Source organism: Pseudorca crassidens, chromosome 14 (assembly GCF_039906515.1).
Source record: "Pseudorca crassidens isolate mPseCra1 chromosome 14, mPseCra1.hap1, whole genome shotgun sequence".
NCBI classification, from domain to species: domain Eukaryota; kingdom Metazoa; phylum Chordata; class Mammalia; order Artiodactyla; family Delphinidae; genus Pseudorca; species Pseudorca crassidens.
The window spans coordinates 5,462,245-5,481,027 of NC_090309.1; the positions used below are offsets into that span (position 1 = coordinate 5,462,245).

The 18,783-nt window shown below is 47.4% G+C and overlaps 1 protein-coding gene and 1 pseudogene across 4 annotated transcripts in view; both read right to left on the bottom strand.

The window, feature by feature from the left end:
- Positions 1-18,783, bottom strand: part of IL1R1 (interleukin 1 receptor type 1) — an 87,356-nt gene that overhangs the window by 38,104 nt on the left and 30,469 nt on the right. The gene's annotated exons all lie outside the window — the stretch shown is intronic.
- Positions 13,871-18,357, bottom strand: LOC137205852 (protein LSM14 homolog B pseudogene; annotated as a pseudogene).

Sequence of the window (18,783 nt, forward strand, 5' to 3'; positions counted from 1 at the left end):
GAGTCTCAGAGGACCAGACAGTCTCTACAAGAATCTTCCAGTGTTTTCACTCTTGTGGGGTTTTCTTAATTGAAGTAAAGCATGCATATGATGAAACACACAAATCCTAAGTGTACAGTTCCAGAAACTGTGCCAACTGTATATACCAGGAGCACCTCCACTGGGATATAGACTGTTTCCATCCCTCCTAAAGTTCCCGGGTACCTCTGAGCACTCACCCCACCCCCCCACCCTGCTGCATGCGGCCCTCACCGGTCTGATTTCTATCACCTCCTCTGCGACCCTCTGACGGTTCACGCGCATGCCCCCACTGGCCAGCTCACACCTGCTACTGTGAGTGCCCTGCTATTTCAGGGTGCACACCTGCATTGGCGTTTTCGTCGCTTACCACCTAGTGATGCAGTGAAAGCAGTGGTTCTCCATGGGGCCAGCATTTCCCCTGAGGGAGCACATTTTGCAAATGTGGGGAAGGGGACCCTTTGGGTAGCCATTTAGTGGCGGAGACAATGGACGCTACACATCGGGAACGGCCCTACCCAGCAAAGACCTGTCCCTCATCCTCCTTGGCTTCCAGGGTCCTGCAGACATTCATGGCGACAGGAGCAACGTTTACCGCTTTGGGAGCCTAGCACCCCACTCCACGCTCCACTTAGATAATATATATTTTGTTGGCACAGTCGCATCCCCCTGAATTTTCCGGGGGATGCAACCGCTGTGATAACAGAGGAAGGACTGGCCTTTGACCTCCACTTAGACCTTGATCAGGAGTCAGACCTCGTCATGGGCAGCGCCGCATGTCCTCACGCTCGGTCTGCATAAAGCACCGCTGACCCCACAAGTCCTGGTGGGGCTCTGCCCAAGCATCGCACACCAGAACACACCATTTTAACCCAAATTACTTTACTTATTCTTTACATCTACTATTATATTGATTATTTGGAAATTATGTTGTAGGTAAGTTTGATTGTATCATTTTGGAATTGTAAAAGGGTGTTTAGCATAGTCGCATTCAGAGGGGGTGCTGGGTTTCGAATGAGGTGACAAGCACTGGTCTAGAGTGACAGCATCCGGTATTTGTTTCTCTTTCTGACTTACTTCACTCTGTACGACAGACTCTAGGTCCATCCCCTACAAATAACTCAATTTCGTTTCTTTTTATGGCTGAGTAATATTCCATCGTATATATGTGCCACATCTTCTTTATCCATTCGTCTGTCGATGGACACTTAGGTATGCTAGCACATATATATGGAATCTAAGAAAAAAAAAAGGTCATGAAGAACCTAGGGGTAAGACGGGAATAAAGACGCAGACATAGGGAATGGACTTGAGGATATGGAGAGGGAGAAGGGGAAGCTGAGACGAAGTGAGAGAGTGGCATGGACACATATACACTACCAAACATAAAACAGCTAGCTAGTGGGAAGCAGCCGCATAGCACAGGGAGATCAGCTTGGTGCTTTGTGACCACCTGGAGGGGTGGGAGGGAGGGAGACGCAAGAGGGAAGAGATATGGGGACATATGTATATGTATAACTGATTCACTTTGTTATAAAGCAGAAACGAACACACCATTGTAAAGCAACTATACTCCAATAAAGATGTTAAAAATATATATATAAAAAAATAAAGCGACAGCAGCTAACTCTGAATTTGACTCTTGGTCAGGAGCCATCGGCTGTATTTTCAGGGATCCATGCGTTCTCTGGTTTGGGAAGCCAGAGGCGCAGAGCCCGGCATGCCAAGATGCTCCCCCAGCCCCATCGACGGCACCCTGAGTCCCGCTGAAATGCACCAAACTGCACTTTTAGCGGGGGTCGCTCAAGAGATGCCCTGAAACTCGCTCTTTGTACCTCTTAAATGGGGACCTTCAGGAGAGAGTTCCCTCTTCTCTCTACCAGGAATGCTTTTGCATCCCCTGAGGACTTCCTTTTCATCTCGAAGACACGTGTGGCTGTTCTCTGCCAGGTGTCCCCTCTCCCACTGCCTGCAGGAAAGTGTGTTGTTGCTGTCGGCCTTGGCTACTCGCTAGAACCACCCTGGGGGCTTTAGAAACACCAGGGCCCGGGCGCACCCTGAGATGCTCGTTAGTTTGCTCTGCCGTCGGTCCAGCAGCAGTGGGAGGGCCCCGGGGGGTGCAGAGGAGCCAGCAGGGACGGGCACTGTGCTTTCCTCCGCCCCTGCAGCCCCGCTTGGGTCACCTTACAAGATACACAACTACTACGTATAAAACAGTTAACAAGGAGAGGGAACAATATTCAATATCTTGTAATAACCCATAATGGGAAATAATATGAAGAAGAATATCTATATATGTGAATAACGGAATCACTTTGCTATACACCTGAACTATTGTAAGTCAACTCCAATAAAAACAAGCACATAGGTCATCAAGCTTTACCTTTTATACATCTAGACTCCTCTTTGTCTCCATTCTTGTTTTACTTTCTTCCCACTGTTAACTCATAGCACCTTACAAATCCTTTCCAGAACAGGTAGGAATGAAAAACTTGTCTCTGTTACTCTGCCGCACGCATAAAAGAGGGGCCAGCGCCGAATCCAAAGGTACGCCGGCGACCCGCAGCCTCGAGGAACCCAGCCCCTTCCCACACTTAGGGAGATCACTCTGCAAGCTCCCGCGTGCCACGGCCAGGAGGCTGCAGCAGCGCTGCCTGGGGCCCCGGCAGGCAATGGGGCGGGTGGGTGCAGAGAGGGAGCAAAGCTGCTGACAGTGCAGATCCTGTCGGCCCACCTGACAACCTCCAAGGGAGGAAGACGCAAGCAAGTTTGACAGCAGCAAATGGGGAGCATCACGGGGCAGAGCCCCTGATGACTTCTGTCCTTCAATGCAGCAAGTTCACACTGAGTCCGTCAGGTACCACAATAATAATAACCTCTGCGCTCCCCTACCCGCTATGCCATGGTAGCTTCACTGCAATTGTCCAGCTTCGCCACTTGGATCAATGACATGTTCTCTCCACAACCTCTCTACCTACGTCCAGGTGGACACACCTCCCACCGATGCATCCCAGTCACAGGCTCTCCATCTGTCCTGGTCCAAGGCCATGGCTGAGCCAGAGTGTATCAACCGACGTCCTGCCTGAGGGCAGTCCGTTTCCCCACACTTTGTCCAAGGGGGCAAAGTTCCAAGAACCTCATTATGCAGAGAGACCTCCAATGTCCTGTGACTTCACCCAGAGGACTCCCATCCATTAGAGGACAGGAATTTGCATCTATCTTGTTCACTGCTCTATCCTCAGTACATGGAACAGTCCCCGGCACACAGTAGACCTCCAATAAACATTTGTTAAGTGAATCTAAAATTAAATAGTGTTTCACCAACAGTGAAGGAATTACTCAAGATGCTGCGTGTTTCAGAGCCATAAAAGAAAGCCCACAAAGGGCCCCTCAGAGCCTATTAGAAACAGGGAGGGTTTTTCCGGCCTCTGCCAAGTTCACGTGAGAATTCAGGTCAATCCTTTCTGGAACCTCAGGGAGGCCCCCTGAGGACATTCAGGTGCGCGAGATGCTCCACACACAGCAGAATGGCACCCAGCCAAACAAGACACAATAAATCAGGGCTCCCACACAACGGCCACACCCCTTCTCCATCAAATCCCATCCCAAAGGCCCCACGTTTTTGTCTAGCACAAAACTTAAGGTAGGATACGAATACAGAATATTAAATGAAATACTAACTAGGATATACTAGATAAGAAACTGAAAGGAGTCCAGAGAGAAAAAGATGCCTGTAGCTGCATAGCAGACTGGGTGGGGGAAATGGTAGCCGCCTTCCCCAGCACCACCCGTAGTTCTCCTCATTTTCTTAACTGTCCCAGAGTCCCATTTTGCACATCCACCTTCCAGACGCCCTGGAAGGTAGGACCACTGGGAACGATCATGCCATAAAGTAGAAGCCATAGGGTGTGGAGTCCAGAGGCCTCTGTCTCCTTCCGGATGCCAGCCCTCCAACAAGTTAACCATCCCGTTTAAGCTTCTGCTTCCTCCGCTGGAGCATGAGGGTGATAACTGCATGTCTCTCACAAGACTGCTGGGAGGACAGAAGAGCAGAAAGTGTAAAGGGGCTTCGAGGAGGCTCCCAAACCCGGAGGCTCCTAGCAGAGAGCGGACCTGCAGGCCCCAGATGTGCTGGTTTCTGCTTCAGGCAGAGCAGCCAAGCCCCCTGGGGGCTGCAGACGGGCGTCCCCCCAGTTCTATCCTCCGGGTCAGGCGAGGCCACACTGGATTCCCAGCCACTGGCTAGATGTGAGCTCAGAAATGGGATCTCCCTATTCACCAGTTAGACCCCAGTTCTATCTGTTTCCACATCTGTCTTTTAAGTAAATCTAAAAGAACCGTACAGTGTGTGACCACACTGAGTGGATGTGACCCCCAGGCGTGCAAGAAGAAAGTGGTGCGGTTTAGAAGCTTCTGGAGTCCCGCAGATCTCGACTGGAATCGTCATTCTGTGGCACTATATTCGCTCCAAGCCCCGGGTTCTTCCTATTTAAAAAGTGGAGCGTTGACACCTAGAATTCAGGTTTGTGTCAGGAACTTTATACACGTATATATACAGATAATAGTTCCAGACACATGCAGATGTGCAAATGTACCTGAACACATACAAAGACATCTAGTGTAACTACTTTTTCATTAAATAAATGTGAAATATTAAAACAAATAATTACTAACCTAATTTTAAACCTTCTATTTGGGGCACCTTATAAATAATATATATGGATAAAATGGACAACGTGCTAAACTACGTAGTGTCAAATAACTACTCCATGCCATGCTGCTTTCAGGATTGGTCCGTATCTTTTTAAAGCTCCCTTCCTATGTAATAATGTACCTTTTCAAACTTGTCTTTACATTAGAAAATTACTTAGGGTGTTGGTAACACAAATCAAATACAAAATACTTTCAAATAAAAAGATGTGAAGTCAAAAAAAAGTGTAAAGGGCCTTATAAACTGTAAAGTGCCGGACGTGCCTGTTGTGAATGAGTGTCTTCCTGGTGTCCGTAGCTACACCAACCAGCATCATCCTTCATCTGAAGGGGCCACAAGGTACCCTTCCCCACTGTGTTTAGGGAATTCGTACCTTATCTTCTCGAGAAGACAACACTTTTGACCCTAAACCCCAAAGAGGGCCACTCCCAAATCAGTTGAATTTGGCCGGATTAAAACGCCTGGATGCAATTTACAGACACACCCTAGAACAACCCTCCAGAAAGATTGCCAAGTTCCCCAAAGACAGATTTGAACAACTTTTACTCCCGCTTCACACAGGAATAAAAACAACCCCCCCCCAAAAAAATAAAAATAAACCCACAAATCAAACTACCAGCACCTTCTTACACAACAAACTGACAACCAAGAGTAACAGAAAGGACGCTTTCTGCGCGCTGCACAGGGAAAGGGGACTCCGCGAAGGTGCCAAAGCCACAGTCGCCCCCCCCCCCCGCCCCCCGCAAATCCTACCCGCCTGAATTCCGGCCCCGCGCCCCAGCGTCCTCCTACCTGGGCGCCCCGCGGGCGGCGAGCGGGGAGGCCGGCCGGGCGGGGGCGCCCTGGGAGCCGGGCGAGAATCACATCCCCGCGCTCCGGGCCGGGCTGTGCGCCCCAACCGGCTCCGCCCTCGCGCCCGGGAAGCGCGGGCGCGGCTCTGGCTCCGGCTCGGGCTCCGCGGGGGCGGACGGCTCCCACCCCGCCCCACTCGGGAGACGGGAAGACCGCCAGCCCCTTCCGGTGCCGTCCTCCCCTGGCGTCGCCGCGAGGGGCCCCGGACGGCTGTTGCGCGCTCCCCCCGGACTGAGATGGAGCGACTCACCGAGACCTCGCCAGTCGGTTGCCCCCCTCCACGGCGGGGTCCCTGGGCACGACTTCTAACGGAGCTGCCGACCCGCCAGGCTCCCAGGCTCCAGCGACACTCACACTTCTGTCCCCGAGCCTGACCGGCGGCCAGCCTCCGGAGCTTTGTGAACTTGGTCGAGTCGGAACTTCTGCGAACCTCCGTTTCCTCTTCTGCGAAAGGGATTTTAACAGCACGCACCTCGTGCAGCGGTTGGGGCTATTAAAGGATTTAATGCTGTAAACCTGGGCCAGGCGCGGAGTTGATACTACACGAATCACCTGCTACTTTTATTGTTACAGTTAAGCGCCTGAATGGGCAAGCAGCTGCAAGTGGTACAGTCTTGATACCAGACTTATTGGCCAGACCTCGTGTGCTTTTAAGCTTAAAACCTACTTACCCCACCGGTTCGTTTTGAACTCAGAGGAATGCAGTGAATGGGTCACACCTAGACCTCTGGGTGGGTGGGGGGGGGGAGGATGCTGGGGTCCTGGCAGCGCGCGCTTGGCTCCAAGCGGCCCTTCCCCTTCCAGTCTGTACCTCCAGCAAGTGACTGGACCCCAGCTTGTTTTGAGAACCACCTAGGCCATCCTTCCAGGAGACACTGAGTAAATGATGATTGTTTCCTTTCTAATAGAACACACCACCCCTTCCTGTATCCCTTCCAGGCTGGGCAGGCACTCCTTTCCCTAACCCATCCCTTGATATCCACATCAGAAACTCAAGAATTGAGATAACCTGGGCCTCAGCTGCCCCAGATAATTCTGCGATGGAAAAAAACATAAACGATACAGCAGCAACAGCGCCTCTGCCCTAATGCTGCCTTGCGACCTCGAATGATGACATTTTCTCACTTTTTATTTTAGCTGGTTCTAGAACATGTATGGTTCCTTTTTCTCAGAGGAACTGGTTCACATCTGGGGCTGGTGACATAGTATTATGAGAACTCATCACATGTCCCATCTCTTAGTTTATTCCTGTTTAGGTGGCCGTTCTCTAAACCTGGCCCACATGTTAGAATCACCGAGGGCATCTGGACCTCCCAACGCTCAGATCAGTCCCTGCAGAAACTCTGCAGCTGAGGCCCAAACCTCAGGGTTTTTAAACCTCCCAGATGATTCCAACGCGCACGCAGGATTGTGAACAAGTGTGCGTCCAAGCTCCTACAGTGATGCCCTCCCTCTGTATCCTCCACCTGAAAATACTTCAGTGAGTGTGTCCGAGTGGCAATGAATGAAACTAACACAGTTCGACACCGCAGAACTATCTCACAAGCGATAAACTGTCTTACTATTTATACAATGAAGATTTCTGAATAGTTCACAAGTAGAAAGAAAAATTGATTTGTGCAATAATGTAGAAGTAAAAAATTATACTTTCCTTTTATTTTTCTTTTATGTTCTCGATGCTTCCCACCTACCCCTACCCCAGCTGTTCCACTAGACACTGGGGCCCCTAAACCCAGGTGGGACCCTCAAACACCACCCCCCCCCCCGTTATAGGGATGGGATCTGAAGACCTGACCTTCCCACCTACAGCCACTGCTCTACTGGGACCATGAATTCATCTCCTCCCTCACAAAGTGATGCTGACCACCTTCCCTGGATTCTCCTCCCTCTGTTTCCTCTCCTAGGTAACAGGTGTGTCCACCTGCCTCACCCCACCCTGGGTTGGAGGGTCTTCACGGGGTGGAGACTGTCACCCTACATCACTTCCTGCTCTGGTCTCAGCACCGCACAAGTGCTCTGGGTGCGGGCGTGTGCTTCAGTTCAGAGACCACTTCATGAACATGAGGACAGGTGTGTTCGACAAAACCGTACGAGGAACAGAAATAACACCCAGAGCCTCGGGACCCCTCCTGGAGTGTGTGTCCCTCACTACCCTCCCACCTCTGAAACTTATCCTTTGGGAGACCTGACCGTCTGCCACCCCGGGCCACCTTCCTTAAGAGAGACCATATCCCTGAGGATTTTCAGCCTCTCCCCGACCTGTCAAGCTGCTCAGATCACATGACCCTCCTTGGAGGAATAGCTAATATGCACACGAAATAGCACCCCACTGACCAGTACAGCATGCTCTGGTGATCTGAAACACAAGGCATTCCCCATGGCCTATGAGGCATGACGCTTTGAAGGACTGTCCATTATAAACATTCCCACTAGCTTTGGCAGCTTTAAAGAGGGAGCATTTGTGTGATTGTTTCCTTGAATCCCCAAAGCCAAAGTGCTGGAGAACTCTGAGCCTTGAGTTTATATCATAAACCATCGAGTTCAGAAGGATGTACGGTCATGTCAAGAATGAAAGGTATTTTTCCCACCCAAAGAAGCAGAGTTAACCAGCAGGTGAGAAGGAAAGCAGAGGGGAGACCCCTGGTGTTTACTGACCCTGGAAGGTCGCTGAGAGGGGGTCCAGCACCCCCATTCTCCACCACCGCCAAACAAGAGACACCCTAGCCTCCTCCCAAGAGAAGAGACTGAGGGGACCCTGGAAGAGAGAGGCATCCCTGGGCTCCCCTTGGCGTAGCCCTGGACACCGCCCATGTCATGGCAAAGTCCAGGGTCCAGCATGGCCTGTTCCGAGGGGCAGCCCGACAGCGGAACTGCCCGAACCTGGGGCCAGGCTGCCTCACTAAGTCCAGTGTATCCTCGAATGTTCAGAGTCCCAGACCCTCCAAGGGGGCTTCAGACGGACTGAGATGAGCCGTTGCAGTTGGGGACCAGTAGGGCAAGCAGGATCTCAGCTGAGGGCTGTAAGTCCAGAGGACTGGCCAGCAGGCAGAAGCCGTATCCAGATGCCAGGACAAGCCTCAAGCAGTCCATACCTCCATCTCCACCACCCCTGAAGAGCCCCAGTTACTGTCCAGAGAAAAAAAAGCCACTTGAAGAGGGAAAATTCTGAATAGATTGTGCTGTTTCCCCAAAGAGACGGAGCCTTGACCCAGCAGAGACTAAACAACTCTGCATTGGCAAGATTTTCTTCTGGCCTCAGATGGAAATGAGGATTCATGAGCTAAGTTGACTTCAGTTGTGGGACATTTTTTTTTCAATTACATTTGCGCCTCTGTGACTCTGGCTACGCCTATCTTTTTGTTATTTATGGAACTGCCAGTAACTGCTCACAGAACCACAGCGTTCCCTGAGATAGATTTAAAAACCACTGTCCTAGATGGACTTCCTTCTATGGCCTAGTTTTTTGCTCCTTTCACACATTTTCCATCCACTGAGCTCCAAATAATCACTTTTTAAACCTATGTCTCTTTCCATGTAATACTTCGCAGTTTTAATCGTTCTCTACGCAGTCTTGTGTGGGCTTCTGTGATCATCTTTCTGCCCAAGTTCCTCTGATTTTGTGAGACCTCTACCAATCAGACAGCCACGTATGAACTAGAGAGGAGAGCTGGGGAGAAAGTATAAACTATTATAAGACTTCCACGGACAATAAACTATTTCTTAACCTCTTTTATGAAGAAGAAAAGATAGACATTGCCCTGCCAAGCCTTAGTTCCAACTGCAGCCTTCATCTTGTTCAATGAAGGCAAATGACCACAGAGGCTCCTTGTACCCGGTTTTTCCCATGTTAACACAGAAAGTGCACAGCAAGTTCCAGAGGCCCATAGACTTAGTAACTTCCAAGAACTGTTAGTAACCTAACAGAACCAGACTGGCAGGCCTTTTCTTTTCTACCAGCTGTCTTCGGTTTGATGATTGCTTCAAAACAGAACACTGAAGGCACCAATGACCAAATCATCCATCCCCATCCAAAAGGCAGCCATTACCAGCTTCCCACGTCATCCAAGCAGGGCCAATTGAAACCTTTGTGCTTAGTCAGGTGCAAGCTATGTAACAAAAGTACTGCTTTCCTTAAACACAGTTTTAAATCTAACAGTCTTTGCTGGTAATTCTACGTGGTCCCACCACCATTGGCGCTCCGCAAATTTCTATAATTCATCCTTAAATTTTGTCACTTTCCCTTTTCCCCAAGCACCTTCCAAAATCCAGATTTTCATGTTGCAGCCTCTCAACTCTTTGATACTTCCTGAATATAACTGCCAATTTCATTTCTCTAAGTGGTCTCCTTTTAATAGGATCACTATCGTACATTAAAGATGGCTGCAAATTCTTCACTCCTCTAATTAAGGGGCGAAGTCAGATTCCCTCCCCTTGACTCTGGCCCCCCCGAACCAGTGACTTAACCAATGCCAACCAATAGGATAAGGTGGAATTGAAATTTCTGAGGCAAGATCATCAAAAACCTTTCAGCTTCTCTCTGGGACTCTTGGAGCACTCACTCCTGGTGCCCAAAGCTACCTGGTAAGAAGTATGACTCTCCTGAGACTGCCACACTATTAGAAACACTAAGCTTCATAAAGACCACATGGACGCACCCCAGTCCACAGCCCCAGCTGACAGCCAGAACCTACCCCAGCCATGGGAGCGCCATCTTGGATGTTAAGCCAGTAACCCTAGTCAGCTGCTTTCTGACTGCATCCACAGGAAAGGCCCCAAAGGAGAACCACCCAGCTGAGTCCCATCAACCCACAGAACCATGAGAGATAATAACACGCTGTTGTTTAAGTCACTGAGTTTGTAGCACAATAACAGACAGGCAAAGCAATGACCACACTCAGGAATGTGTTACGATTCTCCATGGCCCATCCTGCACCATGTAGAGTCAGCCCAGCATGCAAAGTCTCTATGAATTAAAATGATGCCTATCTCCCTTCTCCAGCCTCACCTCTGAACACTACCCAGTTACAGGGTTCCTTAAGATGATGACTGTCTCACCAGCAAATAAAGGAAAAATGAGAGTTATGAGATAGTCAGATAGGTTTAGCTTTACATATACCATCTTGGGTAAAAGAGGTAACCATGTACTTTGCAAATGCTAACTGCAAGAATGATTTAGTTTCTAGCGTTGTCCTTTAATGGTTTTCCAAGAAATAGTGTGACCCGTGGGAAGTAAGCCTCTGCCAGCAAAGGTACTTGCGAGAGTGAGAGCAGGCCACGACTTCTGACAGTAGAAGCAGAAAGAAAACCTGGGCAGACTCAGGAGTGCCAGAGCTGTTGAACCATTTCTCTAATGTCCAAAGATTGTATTAACACTCACCTATTCATTTCTCTTGTCTTTCCTCAGAACAAACAATTTGGCAATCACCCGGCAGCTGGTGAGCTACTCCAATAATAATCACTGTTCCCCTGAGGCAGGAGGAGAGCTGTGTCCAAGGGGTGGGAGAAGAGGCCCTGGTACCACTGATTCCTTCTTTGCCTCTTGCATCCTTACTAGTAAGTCACTGAATTGAGAGCCTTGATGGTGGATGCTGAGCTATCCCAACTCTGGGATGGTTTGACCCGCTGATGAGCTCAGCCTATGGTCAAGAACATAGCTGGTATTGTCCTCAGAGGAGGCCAATGTCACTGAGCCTTGAGTCTTTCTGAGAGTGACAGTAGTAGAAGCCTACGATCCCAATCTCCCAATAACGGCATAAAAGATTCAGGATCCAGACCTGGTACCAGTTCTGGGCAGGAGACACAGAAGATCCCTTGAGTGTGACTTCTGCATGGGCTCTCAGGACTAAAGATTCCCTCTCATATTCCTCTAGATCTGTGCTATCCAATACGTGTAGCCTCTAGAAACATGAAGCTGTTTTAATAGTTAAAAATTGAATAACATTAAAAATCCAGTTGCCCAGATGTACTAGCCACATTTCAGGAGCTCAGTAGCCTCACATCATTAGTGGCTGCCATATTGAACAGCACAGTCATAGAACGTTCCCATCTCTGCAAAATATTCCATTGGACATTGCTGCTCTAAAGCCTAGACAATTCAAGGCCTCTGGAATAGGGGCTCCTTCTCTGGCCAGCTGGTTTTCATCCAAAATAGACAATCTGCTCATTTTAAATCTATACCTGAGCAAGAAACCTCTTCATACGTCCGTCTTTCCTCTCAATCAGCCAGGTCATCATTTAGACTGCCTTTCATGGCTCAGCTCAACCCTACCTCTTCACACCTTCCCTCTATATTTCATGTTCTCAGTTTGTATACTGTTATAACTACTTGACATTCATCATTATAATGCTTTGCCCATAATCATTTCCAATCTATATTTTTTTATTTCTCTAGTAAATATAAGTATTTATAGTAAATATAAGATTTTATATTTACTAGAGAAATAAAAAATACAAAACCATGTATTTTGTGGGGGAGGAAGGGAATCCCTCCACCCCCTGTCCCAAAACACTCACATCAACCATAGCAATACCCTGAATGTCAGAAGTAGTCAGCAGACCAGCTAAGGAGGAGGGTGGAGAGTTCTTACAGCAAGTATCACTCCATACTTCTACTGCGCCGCAATGAATTCTAGCAGAGGCAACACTGTAGTCCCTAGTCACAGGATCATAAAATCAGCAGCAGAACATTTATTACCTTTCAATTTAAAATAAAAAGGCCAAAGATTTTAAATGCAAGTATGCTAGTAAACGAAATTGAAAAGTCTTACCACACTCTATATTTTTGTCATTCCTTTCTGTTATTCTCTAAGAAATAATAATCACTTACAGTGCTTTCCTGTTGCTTTGACATATTAACCATGTGTTTATCAAGTAACTTGGTGTTGCCCAACTCAACCTGGCCATGGGAATAATGACACAGAGAAACAGTCTGAGAGAAGGTGCCCACCTAGAACCCAGGCTTTCCTAAGAGCAGGAAGAAGGGGTCCCAGGGCATCCTGTTTTGAATGCAGAGGAAAGCCCTAAGTTTCCTGGGATGAGAGTTTTCTTTCCCCATGCTGTTTCATGAAAAGGAAAGCATCTCGGGAATGAACTGGTGATGGCTGGAAAAGGATTAAGTGCTTTTTCTGCTTTCCCTGCTCCATGTATAGAAGAAGTGAGCTACGTACCTGAAAGACCCGGGAAAAGCCAGTGATTTGGGAAAGATCTTGAAAAAGTCTCTGCAGAGAGAGCGGCATAAGCCAGGGAGGGCAGGGAGCAGGGACAGAAGACAAGAGCAGTGCCTCGCCCACCATGGGCTCAAGGGAAGGACAGCCTCCCACGGCTACCACCTCACATGCTGGTCTTGTAAGTCTTCTATTTTATCTCAAAGTTTTCATACTGTTGATCCTACTGTAGAGGGTATTGCTTTTAAATGCCAATCCTGGATCTTCAACGCTAGTGTATGGAAATACAACTGATATTTGTACATCGATCTTGTGGCCCACAGAACTCGCTTATTAGTTCTAGTAGATTTTAAAATAGATTCCATAGGCTTTTCTATATAGACCACCATGGTATCTGCAAATATAGTTTTACTTCTTCTTTTCCAGTCTGGATGCCTTTTGTTTCTTTTACTTGACCTTTTACATCCTTTAGTACAATGTTGAATAGAAATGAGGAAAGTGGATATTCTTGCTTTGTTCCTGATCTTAGGGGAAAGCTTTCAGTATTCTACCATCAGGTATGATGTTAACTACAGATCTTCCATAGATGCCCTTCATCAGGCTGAGGAAGTATACTTGTATTCCTCATTTTTGGATAATTTTTATCAGGAATAGACATTGAGTTTTGTTAAATGATTTCTATGCATCTGTTGAGATGATATATGGTTTTTCTATTTTAGTTTTATTAATATGGTGAATTACATTTCTTGATCTTCCAATACTAAGCCAACCTTGCATTCCTGGGATAAAGCCTGCTTGGCCATGGTGTATTAGCCTTTTTATACATTGTTGGATTAGATTTTATTTTGTTTAAAACTTTTATATCTGTGTTCATGAGGAATATTGATCTATAGCTCTCTTTTCTTGTGCTGGTATGTTTTTTAAGGTGTTTTTATTTTTTAACATCTTTATTGGAGTATAATTGCTTTACAATGTTGTGTTAGTTTCTGCTGTATAACAAAGTGAATCAGATATACATATACATATATCTGCGTATCCCCTCCCTCTTGCGTCTCCCTCCCACCCTCCCTATCCCACCCCTCTAGGTGGGCACAAAGCACCGAGCTGATCTCCCTGTGCGATGCGGCTGCTTCCCACTAGCTATCTATTTTACATTTGGTAGTGTATATATGTCCAAGTCACTCTCTCACTTCGGTTTTGATTCCAAAGTAATACTAGCTTCTTAGAGTTGGGACGAACTTGTGAGATGGGAAATATTTACTCCCCTTCAATTTTTTGGAAGAGTTTATGCAGAACTGATATTATTTCTTCCTAACGTGTTTGGTAGAATTTACCAGGGAAATTATTTAAACCTCAAGTTTTCTACGTGGAAAGATTTCTAACTGCAAATTCAATTTCTTTAATAGATAGAGGGCTATTCAAGTTATCTCCTGCTTCTTGAGTGAGGTTGGTAGTTTGTGTCATTCAAAGAATTTGTCCATTTCATCTAAGTGTCAATATTTTTTGCATAATTTTGTTCCTAATATTTTATTATCATTTTAATATTTTTACTGTAGTGCAGTGATATCACCTAATTTCTGCTATTGATATTTCTGTCTTCTATCTTTTATTCTTAATCATTCTGGCTAGAGCTTTATCAGTTTTACTGATCTCAAAGTATTAGCTTTAGTATCATTGATTTTCTCTACTGTATTTCTGTTTTCTACTTAATTGCTTTCTGCTTTGTTCTTTATTATTTCTTATCTTCTGCTCGCTTTGGGTGTAATGTTTCTTCTTCTAGTTCCTGAAAGTGGAAGCTGAAGTTATGATTTGACACTTCTCTGTTTTTTTTTTTTTTGTTTTTTTGGTTTTTTTTTTGCTGTACACGGCCTCACTGCTGTGGCCTCTCCCGTTATGGAGCACAGGCTCCGGACATGCAGGCTGAGCGGCCACGGCTCATGGGCCCAGCCACTCCGCGGCATGTGGGATCTTCCCGGACCGGGGCACAAACCCGCGTCCCCTGCGTCGGCAGGCGGACTCCCAACCACTGCGCCACCAGGGAAGCCCCCTCTTCTTTTTTAAATAGACATTTTGTGATGAAAATTTCTCTTTACGATACTACATTTCCATTTCTCCCTGCCTGGCCTTTGTGCTATTTTTGTCACTCATTTTGCTTTTACATATGTTATAAACCTTGCACTGTACTATTATTATTTTGTTTAAACAGTCCATTTTCTTCTAAAGAAGTTTAAGTAATAATTCCATTGCCATTTCCCATGGTCTTTATTCCTCTGAATAGATCCATATCTCTATCTATCATCATTTTCTTTCTGCCTAAAGGATTTCCTTTAATGTTTCTGTAGTTCAGATCTTCTGGTGATGAATTCAGCCTTTTATGTTCGAAACAGTTTAACTTTGTTTTTGAAAGATAGTTTCAGTGTGTATAGAATTCTACGTTGACAGGGTTTTTGGTTTTTTTTTCCTTTCAGTACTTTATAAATAAGGCTCCAAAGTCTGCTAGTCTGCATGGTTTCCGTAAGAAATCTGCCATTTTGTCGTCCTCATTCCTCTGCAAGTGTGTTTATTCTCTGGCTTTTATTAAGATTTTAATAAAATTCAATTAATTTTAATTTAATCTTTAATCTTTTATTAAGATTTTATTCTTTATCACTGGCTTTAAGCAATTTGGTTACCATGAAACGCTATTTTTCTTTGTGTTTGTTGGGGTTCTTGGATCTATGGGTTTATCATTTTCATCTAATTTGGAAACATTCTGGTCACTAATTTCAAATATTTCGTCTGTTACTCCCTTCCTTTGGGGGACTTCAGTTACGTGTGTATTTGGCTCCTTGAAACTGTTCCAAGTTCACTGATGCTCTGTTCTTTTGTTTGTTTGTTTCCCCTCTGTTTCACTTTGATAGTTTCTATTGCTGTGTCTTTAAATGTATTCATCTATTCTCTTCAGTGTCTAACCTGCAGTTAATCTCATCCAGTATATTTTCGTCTCAGACATGGTAGCTTTCATCTCTAGAAGTTAGAGGTGGGTCTTTCTTTCTCATATCTTCCAATCCACTACTTACTTCTTCGAACATATGGAATACAGTTATAAAAAGCGGCTTTAAGGTGCTCGTCTGCTAATTCTAACACCTGTGTTAGTTCTTAGCTGGTTTTGATTGACTGATCTCTCTCCTCATTATTTTCCTACTTCTTTGTATACCTGGTGAATTTTTTTTATTGGATGCCAAACATTCTGGATTTTGACTTGCTGGACGCTGGGTATTTTTGTGTTCTGGGATGCATTTGAGTTCTTGGAAATGTTTGATGATTTGGGGGTGCTGCTTTGTGCCTTGTTAGGCAGGGGCACAGCAGCATTGGGTCTAGGGTTCATTTTGCCCCACTGCTGAAGCATGATCCTTCTTAGTCCTCTACCAAATGCCTGCAAATTAGGTTTTCCAGCCTGGGTGGTAGGAATAGAAATTATTCCTGGCCTTCTGCACCATCTAATCCTTTCAGAGCGGTACTTTTTCTGGCCTCAGGTAATTTCCTCGCATACATGTGCAGATTGGTACTCTGCTGATTCTTTTTTTTTTTTTTTTTAACAGAGTCAACAAGATTATTTATTTTCAGAGCAGAGAAGAAGAGAGTTTTAAAGGTTTGCATGTTTGTTTATAATTACAAGTTTACATTGCTCCAACAGAGCAGCCGCGTTGCTATGTTCTAATTCTTAGCCATTAATTCCTACAAAAATAAACCTAAGCTTTTACAGTAACTTAATCGACACAGAACTAAAACCGTTCCGCCTACTTAAAGGGATTTAGTTACCAAGGCGCTTATGCCCACCACGATGCCCTGTCAGAGGGACGCACGCTTCTACTGAAGGTCTGATCCCTTTGCTCATGCCACAAACTTATATTCCCCACCCTCCCTCCACCCACCAGTAAAACAAAAACACAGAACTATTTACAATGGAGAGGAAATATGTTCTCGGTCAACCGACCTTGCAAAAAAAAACAAAAACGACTGGCTCATTTCCAAGTGGATGAGACACCGAACAGTGTTCGGCCAGAGTCCAACGCTGACTGGCCTGGGTCAGGGACTGGCAGGGAGAGGGCAGGAGGGAGAGGGACGCCGCAGAGGAGCTCATCCTGGGCGCTCACCCCCAGCCTGGATTCCTACGGAAGCCACACTCCAAGTGACAGCTCCCAGCTCCCTCCCGTTCAGGGCCCCATCCTACGCCTCCAGCACCCCCGACCCCGCCCTCTACCTTGAGGTCAGGGTCGTCTGGTTTGCTTCTACAACATGATCGTGGGACACCCCACTTTCCATGCCCCCATGCCGGCCATGCCTGGCTCCTAGGCCCCGCCTGTGGCAGTGGGTACCAGGCCAGCAGCACCAGAGGCCGCTTGGATTACAGAGATGCGATTGGCTGCCACATTTGCCAAATGGGACTTGGTTCCACGTTAAAAAACCAAAGCTGTCAAAAAAAGGTCACAAAGTGAGGATCACGCTTTCGCTCTAGAAACCTTTCTGCAAAGTACCAAAACCTTAGAGTCGGGCTGTGCACAACTAAAAAGGAAAAATAGGCCAAGACACCTCCAAGAGGTTTCCCATATACGCGTCCCCCCAAAAAAGTGGTTGTAACTCAGACCACGTCCAAGTTCAGTTCAGTCCAAAACATAAGCAGTAGCATGGGAATTTTCCAAACTCAGTAAACAAAGTGACCCACGACTCCCGCAGTAAGTGCAGCGTTTTCCAGCATCCTCGTAGACACAGTCTGGCGTCTGTGCCGCTTCAGCAAGAGCCTTCAGCTGCCTCCTTACACCCGGCCAGTCCCAGCTCTTTGGAAATCAGGTTACGACGGGTTGCACCGTTGCCCCTGCCCCCTCGAAATTCACCCCGGAAACTACGGCCACAAAGAAACCTTCCCGACACCCCGAAGGTCTCATTGTTGAGCCTACTCTCTTCAGCCCACGTTGTCCGACTGGAACTGGTCTTGAGCTCGGAGGAAATGTTGTCAAAGAAGGACTTGGATTTGTCATCGTAGCAGTTGGGCCCCAGGTGGTCCTCCTCAGGCAGGCGCCTCGTCACTCTGGGTCACCACCGCCAGGTCCTTCTCCTCCCCTTTCTCAGCTTTGTCGTCTTTAAAATTCAGTTTCTTCTTAAATTCTTTGTCCAGCTCCTCTCGGTTGAACTGGGCATTTGCACTCTCAAAGTCAAAGTCGCCTTCAAACTTGATTGTGTTTTCCTTGACGGTAGTTGGACGGCTTTGCCCTCTGGAGCCGTTCCTTGTTCGTCTGTCCCCCGACCGCCTCCTCTGAGGTCTTCTGTTCTCATCATTCACCTGCCCTTGAGTCTGCCCAGCTGCCGGCTGAGCTACATCGCTGGCAGCCTTGCTGCTTGGGGGGGCTGGGCACCCGTTGAGCTGCATCCCCGCGGTGCCCTTGCCAGGTAACAGCTTTTCGGTGTTCAGGTTATCAAGAGAACCAGTCTGGACAGCCTGTGCTCCACCATGGGGCTCTTGCTGACTGAGACAGCCGGAAAGCCAGCTCCTAAACCCAAGGAAGCGGTATGCTGCTGGCTGAGCAGGGAGCTGGCGGCCAGCTGGCTGTAGGGTGGCATCCCTTGGAAGGGGCTGGAAGGCACATGTGGCTGGAAGGAGGAGGCCGGGCCCAGGGAAGACTGAACAATAGCAGGGAGCGCATGCTGAGCTTTCGGAGGTTTGCACACAGTAATGTCTTTTTTTTTTTTTGGTACGTGGGCCTCTCACTGTTGTGGCCTCTCCCGTTGAGGAGCACAGGCTCCGGACGCACAGGCTCAGCGGCCATGGCTCGCGGGCCCAGCCGCTCCGCAGCATGTGGGATCTTCCCGGACCGGGGCACGAACCCGCGTCCCCTGCATCGGCAGGCGGACTCTCAACCACTGCGCCACCAGGGAAGCCCCACAGTAATGTCTTTGATATCACTTCCCCGGAAGATGATGTACTCATAAACTTCCTCTCGGGGGGGGGGGGGCAGGCCTATCTGTGGGACGGTCTTCAGTACCAAAGGACCTCACTTGGGC